Genomic DNA, 8,245 nt, shown 5'->3' with positions numbered 1-8,245 from the left:
TTTTGGGGTTCATTTTTTCCCCTTCTACTATCGAGATGGACCCTGTTAAAGTTCAGGCCATTTATGATTGGACTCAGCCGACATCTCTGAAGAGTCTGCAAAAGTTCCTGGGCTTTGCTAATTTTTATCGTCGCTTCATCAATAATTTTTCTAGTATTGCTAAACCGTTGACTGAGTTAACCAAGAAGGGTGCTGATGTGGTCAATTGGTCTTCTGCTGCTGTGGAAGCTTTTCAAGAGTTGAAGCGTCGTTTTTCTTCTGCCCCTGTGTTGTGCCAACCAGATGTTTCGCTCCCGTTCCAGGTCGAGGTTGATGCTTCTGAGATTGGAGCAGGGGCTGTTTTGTCGCAAAGAAGTTCTGATGGCTCGGTGATGAAACCATGCGCCTTCTTTTCCAGGAAGTTTTCGCCTGCTGAGCGTAATTATGATGTTGGCAATCGAGAGTTGCTGGCCATGAAGTGGGCATTCGAGGAGTGGTGTCATTGGCTTGAAGGAGCTAAGCATCGCGTGGTGGTCTTGACTGATCATAAGAACTTGATTTATCTCGAGTCTGCCAAACGGTTGAATCCTAGACAGGCTCGTTGGTCGCTGTTTTTCTCCCGTTTTGATTTTGTGGTTTCGTACCTTCCGGGCTCTAAAAATGTGAAGGCAGATGCCCTGTCTAGGAGTTTTGTGCCCGACTCTCCGGGTTTGTCTGAGCCGGCGGGTATTCTCAAAGAGGGGGTAATTTTGTCTGCCATCTCCCCTGATTTGCGACGGGTGCTGCAAAAATTTCAGGCTAATAGACCTGACCGTTGCCCAGCGGAGAAACTGTTTGTCCCTGATAAATGGACGAGTAGAGTTATCTCTGAGGTTCATTGTTCGGTGTTGGCTGGTCATCCTGGAATCATTGGTACCAGAGATTTGGTGGCTAGATCCTTTTGGTGGCCGTCTCTGTCGCGGGATGTGCGTTCGTTTGTGCAGTCCTGTGGGATTTGTGCTCGGGCTAAGCCCTGCTGTTCTCGTGCCAGTGGATTGCTTTTGCCCTTGCCAGTCCCGAAGAGGCCCTGGACACATATCTCTATGGATTTTATTTTGGATCTCCCCGTCTCTCAAAAAATGTCGGTCATTTGGGTTGTTTGTGATCGCTTCTCTAAGATGGTCCATTTGGTACCCTTGTCTAAATTGCCTTCCTCCTCTGATTTGGTGCCATTGTTCTTCCAGCATGTGGTCCGTTTACATGGCATTCCGGAGAACATCGTTTCTGACAGAGGTTCCCAGTTTGTTTCGAGGTTTTGGCGAGCCTTTTGTGCTAGGATGGGCATTGATTTGTCTTTTTCCTCGGCTTTCCATCCTCAGACAAATGGCCAGACTGAACGAACCAATCAGACCTTGGAAACATATCTGAGATGTTTTGTTTCTGCCGATCAGGATGATTGGGTGTCCTTTTTGCCTTTGGCTGAGTTCTCCCTTAATCATCGGGCCAGCTCGGCTACTTTGGTTTCGCCGTTTTTCTGCAATTCTGGTTTCCATCCTCGTTTCTCTTCAGGGCAGGTTGAGTCTTCTGACTGTCCTGGTGTGGATACTGTGGTGGATAGGTTGCAGCAGATTTGGACTCATGTGGTGGACAATTTGACATTGTCTCAGGAGAAGGCTCAACTTTTCGCTAACCGCAGGTGCTGTGTGGGTCCCCGACTTCGTGTTGGGGATTTGGTTTGGTTGTCATCTCGTTATATTCCTATGAAAGTTTCCTCTCCTAAGTTTAAGCCTCGTTTCATTGGTCCATATAGGATTTCTGAGGTTCTTAATCCTGTGTCTTTTCGTTTGACCCTTCCAGCTTCTTTTTCCATCCCTAACGTATTCCATAGGTCATTGTTGCGGAGATACGTGGTACCTGTGGTTCCATCCGTTGATCCTCCTGCCCCGGTTTTGGTTGAGGGGGAGTTGGAGTATATAGTGGAGAAGATTTTGGATTCTCGTATTTCGAGACGGAAACTCCAGTACCTGGTTAACTGGAAGGGTTATGGTCAGGAAGATAATTCCTGGGTCTTTGCCTCTGATGTTCATGCTGCCGATCTGGTTCGTGCCTTTCATTTGGCTCATCCTGGTCGGCCTGGGGGCTCTGGTGAGGGTTCGGTGACCCCTCCTCAAGGGGGGGGGGTACTGTTGTGAATTCTGTGGTCAAGCTCCCTCCTGTGGTCATGAGTGGTACTTCGGCTGGTTCTGTCTATGAGCTTCCTCTGGTGGATGTGAGTGGGGCTGCGGCTTCTGAGTTTCCTTCCTCAGGTGACGAGGTTAAGTCGTTAGGTGCTGCTGTGCTGCTCTATTTAACTCCACATAGTTCTTTGTTCCTGGCCTCCAGTCAATGTTCCAGTATTGGTCTTGCTTTCTCCTGGATCGTTCTTGTGGCCTGTCTGCCCTGCATAAGCTAAGTTTTGCTTGTGTTACTTTTGTTTGCTATATTTTCTGTCCAGCTTGCTATATTGGTTTTTCTTGCTTGCTGGAGGCTCTGAGGCGCAGAGGGAGCACCTCCGTACCGTTAGTCGGTGCGGAGGGTCTTTTCGCCCCTCTGCGTGGTTGTTTGTAGGTTTTTGTGCTGACCGCAAAGCTATCTTTACTATCCTCGGTCTATTCAGTGAGTCGGGCCTCACTTTGCTAGGATCTCTTTCATCTCTGTGTTTGTATTTTCATCTTGACTCGCGGTCGTTATGTGTGGGGGGCTGCCTTTTCCTTTGGGGAATTTCTCTGAGGCAAGGTGGGCTTGTTTTTCTATCTTCGGGGCTAGCTAGTTTCTCAGGCTGTGCCGGGTTGCATAGGGAGCGTTAGGCGCAATCCACGGCTACCTCTAGTGTGGTATGATAGGATTAGGGATTGCGGTCAGCAGAGTTCCCACGTCTCAGAGCTCGTCCTGTGTTAGTAACTATCAGGTCACTTTGTGTGCTCTTAACCACTAGGTCCATTGTGGTTCTGAATCACCTGTTCATAACAGTACTGGAGGCCCAAAGTACTAATGCTTCTTAATATAGGGAAAAGAGAAGTTCTGAGACCATTTTTTTTCTCTGTACTGTGTTTTGTCTTTCTTTTCCACTAGACATTTGGGTGGTTCAGGACACAGGTGTAGTGATGGACATTAAAGATCTGTCTTCTTGTGTGGATCATCTCACTGCAAGAGTACAAAATATTCAAGACTTTGTGGTTCAGAATTCTATGTTAGAGCCAAGAATTCCTATTCCTGATTTGTTTTCTGGAGTTAGAGCTAAGTTTCTGAGTTTTAAGAATAATTGTAAACTGTTTCTGGCTTTGAAACCCCGCTCCTCTGGTGACCCAGTTCAACAAGTTAAGATAATTATTTCTTTATTACGTGGCGACCCTCAAGACTTGGCATTTTCCCTTGCGCCAGGAGATCCTGCATTATGTAATATTGATGCGTTTTTTCTGGCGCTCGGATTGCTGTATGATGAACCTAATTCAGTGGATCAGGCAGAGAAAAATTTGCTGGCTCTGTCTCAGGGTCAGGATGAGGTAGAGATATATTGTCAGAAGTTTAGGAAGTGGTCTGTGCTCACTCAATGGAATGAATGTGCGCTGGCAGCAATTTTCAGAAAAGGTCTCTCTGAAGCCCTTAAGGATGTCATGGTGGGATTTCCTATGCCTGCTGGTCTGAATGAGTCTATGTCTTTGGCCATTCAGATCGGTCGACGCTTGCGTGAGCGTAAAACTGTGCACCATTTGGCGGTATTATCTGAGCATGGACCTGAGCCTATGCAGTGCGATAGGACTTTGACCAGAGCTGAACGGCAAGAACACAGACGTCAGAATGGGCTGTGTTTTTACTGTGGTGATTCCACTCATGCTATCTCCGATTGTCCTAAGCGCACTAAGCGGTTCGCTAGGTCTGCCACCATTGGTACGGTACAGTCGAAATTTATTTTGTCCGTTACTTTGATCTGCTCTTTGTCATCCTATTCTGTCATGGCATTTGTGGATTCAGGCGCTGCCCTGAATTTGATGGACTTGGAGTATGCTAGGCGCTGTGGGTTTTTCTTGGAGCCCTTGCAGTATCCTATTCCATTGAGAGGAATTGATGCTACGCCTTTGGCCAAGAATAAGCCTCAGTACTGGACCCAGCTGACCATGTGCATGGCTCCTGCGCATCAGGAGGATATTTGCTTTTTGGTGTTGCATAATCTGCATGATGTGGTCGTGTTGGGGTTGCCCTGGCTACAAGTCCATAACCCAGTATTGGATTCGAAATCAATGTCTGTGTCCAGCTGGGGTTGTCAGGGGGTACATGGTGATGTTCCTTTTCTGTTTATTTCATCATCCACCCCTTCTGAGGTCCCAGAGTTCTTGTCGGATTACCGGGATGTATTTGATGAGCCCAAGTCCAGTGCCCTACCTCCGCATAGGGATTGTGATTGTGCTATCGATTTGATTCCTGGTAGTAAATTTCCTAAAGGTCGACTATTTAATTTGTCTTTGCCTGAACACGCCGCTATGCGGAGTTACGTAAAGGAATCCTTGGAGAAGGGTCATATTCGTCCGTCGTCGTCGCCATTGGGAGCAGGGTTCTTTTTTGTGGCCAAGAAAGAGGGTTCGCTGAGACCTTGTATTGATTACCGCCTTCTAAATAAAATCACGGTCAAATTTCAGTACCCCTTGCCGTTGCTGTCTGATTTGTTTGCTCGGATTAAGGGGGCTAGTTGGTTCACCAAGATAGATCTTCGTGGTGCGTATAATCTTGTGCGTATTAAACAGGGCGATGAATGGAAAACAGCATTTAATACGCCCGAGGGCCATTTTGAGTACCTGGTTATGCCATTCGGGCTTTCTAATGCTCCATCAGTGTTTCAGTCCTTTATGCATGACATCTTCCGAGAGTACCTGGATAAATTCCTGATTGTATACTTGGATGATATTTTGGTCTTCTTGGATGATTGGGAGTCTCAAGTGAAGCAGGTCAGAATGGTGTTCCAGGTTCTGCGTGCAAATTCTTTGTTTGTGAAGAGGTCAAAGTGTCTCTTTGGTGTTCAGAAGGTTTCTTTTTTGGGGTTCATTTTTTCCCCTTCTACTATCGAGATGGACCCTGTTAAAGTTCAGGCCATTTATGATTGGACTCAGCCGACATCTCTGAAGAGTCTGCAAAAGTTCCTGGGCTTTGCTAATTTTTATCGTCGCTTCATCAATAATTTTTCTAGTATTGCTAAACCGTTGACTGAGTTAACCAAGAAGGGTGCTGATGTGGTCAATTGGTCTTCTGCTGCTGTGGAAGCTTTTCAAGAGTTGAAGCGTCGTTTTTCTTCTGCCCCTGTGTTGTGCCAACCAGATGTTTCGCTCCCGTTCCAGGTCGAGGTTGATGCTTCTGAGATTGGAGCAGGGGCTGTTTTGTCGCAAAGAAGTTCTGATGGCTCGGTGATGAAACCATGCGCCTTCTTTTCCAGGAAGTTTTCGCCTGCTGAGCGTAATTATGATGTTGGCAATCGAGAGTTGCTGGCCATGAAGTGGGCATTCGAGGAGTGGTGTCATTGGCTTGAAGGAGCTAAGCATCGCGTGGTGGTCTTGACTGATCATAAGAACTTGACTTATCTCGAGTCTGCCAAACGGTTGAATCCTAGACAGGCTCGTTGGTCGCTGTTTTTCTCCCGTTTTGATTTTGTGGTTTCGTACCTTCCGGGCTCTAAAAATGTGAAGGCAGATGCCCTGTCTAGGAGTTTTGTGCCCGACTCTCCGGGTTTGTCTGAGCCGGCGGGTATTCTCAAAGAGGGGGTAATTTTGTCTGCCATCTCCCCTGATTTGCGACGGGTGCTGCAAAAATTTCAGGCTAATAGACCTGACCGTTGCCCAGCGGAGAAACTGTTTGTCCCTGATAAATGGACGAGTAGAGTTATCTCTGAGGTTCATTGTTCGGTGTTGGCTGGTCATCCTGGAATCATTGGTACCAGAGATTTGGTGGCTAGATCCTTTTGGTGGCCGTCTCTGTCGCGGGATGTGCGTTCGTTTGTGCAGTCCTGTGGGATTTGTGCTCGGGCTAAGCCCTGCTGTTCTCGTGCCAGTGGATTGCTTTTGCCCTTGCCAGTCCCAAAGAGGCCCTGGACACATATCTCTATGGATTTTATTTTGGATCTCCCCGTCTCTCAAAAAATGTCGGTCATTTGGGTTGTTTGTGATCGCTTCTCTAAGATGGTCCATTTGGTACCCTTGTCTAAATTGCCTTCCTCCTCTGATTTGGTGCAATTGTTCTTCCAGCATGTGGTCCGTTTACATGGCATTCCGGAGAACATCGTTTCTGACAGAGGTTCCCAGTTTGTTTCGAGGTTTTGGCGAGCCTTTTGTGCTAGGATGGGCATTGATTTGTCTTTTTCCTCGGCTTTCCATCCTCAGACAAATGGCCAGACTGAACGAACCAATCAGACCTTGGAAACATATCTGAGATGTTTTGTTTCTGCCGATCAGGATGATTGGGTGTCCTTTTTGCCTTTGGCTGAGTTCTCCCTTAATCATCGGGCCAGCTCGGCTACTTTGGTTTCGCCGTTTTTCTGCAATTCTGGTTTCCATCCTCGTTTCTCTTCAGGGCAGGTTGAGTCTTCTGACTGTCCTGGTGTGGATACTGTGGTGGATAGGTTGCAGCAGATTTGGACTCATGTGGTGGACAATTTGACATTGTCTCAGGAGAAGGCTCAACGTTTCGCTAACCGCAGGTGCTGTGTGGGTCCCCGACTTCGTGTTGGGGATTTGGTTTGGTTGTCATCTCGTTATATTCCTATGAAAGTTTCCTCTCCTAAGTTTAAGCCTCGTTTCATTGGTCCATATAGGATTTCTGAGGTTCTTAATCCTGTGTCTTTTCGTTTGACCCTTCCAGCTTCTTTTTCCATCCCTAACGTATTCCATAGGTCATTGTTGCGGAGATACGTGGTACCTGTGGTTCCATCCGTTGATCCTCCTGCCCCGGTTTTGGTTGAGGGGGAGTTGGAGTATATAGTGGAGAAGATTTTGGATTCTCGTATTTCGAGACGGAAACTCCAGTACCTGGTTAACTGGAAGGGTTATGGTCAGGAAGATAATTCCTGGGTCTTTGCCTCTGATGTTCATGCTGCCGATCTGGTTCGTGCCTTTCATTTGGCTCATCCTGGTCGGCCTGGGGGCTCTGGTGAGGGTTCGGTGACCCCTCCTCAAGGGGGGGGGGTACTGTTGTGAATTCTGTGGTCAAGCTCCCTCCTGTGGTCATGAGTGGTACTTCGGCTGGTTCTGTCTATGAGCTTCCTCTGGTGGATGTGAGTGGGGCTGCGGCTTCTGAGTTTCCTTCCTCAGGTGACGAGGTTAAGTCGTTAGGTGCTGCTGTGCTGCTCTATTTAACTCCATATAGTTCTTTGTTCCTGGCCTCCAGTCAATGTTCCAGTATTGGTCTTGCTTTCTCCTGGATCGTTCTTGTGGCCTGTCTGCCCTGCATAAGCTAAGTTTTGCTTGTGTTACTTTTGTTTGCTATATTTTCTGTCCAGCTTGCTATATTGGTTTTTCTTGCTTGCTGGAGGCTCTGAGGCGCAGAGGGAGCACCTCCGTACCGTTAGTCGGTGCGGAGGGTCTTTTTGCCCCTCTGCGTGGTTGTTTGTAGGTTTTTGTGCTGACCGCAAAGCTATCTTTACTATCCTCGGTCTATTCAGTGAGTCGGGCCTCACTTTGCTAGGATCTCTTTCATCTCTGTGTTTGTATTTTCATCTTGACTCGCGGTCGTTATGTGTGGGGGGCTGCCTTTTCCTTTGGGGAATTTCTCTGAGGCAAGGTGGGCTTGTTTTTCTATCTTCGGGGCTAGCTAGTTTCTCAGGCTGTGCCGAGTTGCATAGGGAGCGTTAGGCGCAATCCACGGCTACCTCTAGTGTGGTATGATAGGATTAGGGATTGCGGTCAGCAGAGTTCCCACGTCTCAGAGCTCGTCCTGTGTTAGTAACTATCAGGTCACTTTGTGTGCTCTTAACCATTAGGTCCATTGTGGTTCTGAATCACCTGTTCATAACACCTTCCGCCTCACCGCCCTTATGACTGTCCTATTGACCTCTTTCCTGGTGCTGAGCCTCCCAGGGGTCGAGTCTATCCGTTATCTCTCCCGGAGATAGAGGCAATGTCACAGTACATCAAGGAAAATTTGGCAAGAGGATTCATTAGGAAGTCAGTGTCACCTGCAGGGGCTGCGTTCTTCTTCGTGTAGAAGAATGGGGAACTACGTCCATGCATAGATTACAGGGGTCTTAACGCCATCACCGTTAAGAATAAAT

Source organism: Ranitomeya imitator, chromosome 2 (genome assembly GCF_032444005.1).
Source record: "Ranitomeya imitator isolate aRanImi1 chromosome 2, aRanImi1.pri, whole genome shotgun sequence".
NCBI lineage: Eukaryota > Metazoa > Chordata > Amphibia > Anura > Dendrobatidae > Ranitomeya > Ranitomeya imitator.
Note: the sequence above shows the minus strand (reverse complement) of the source record.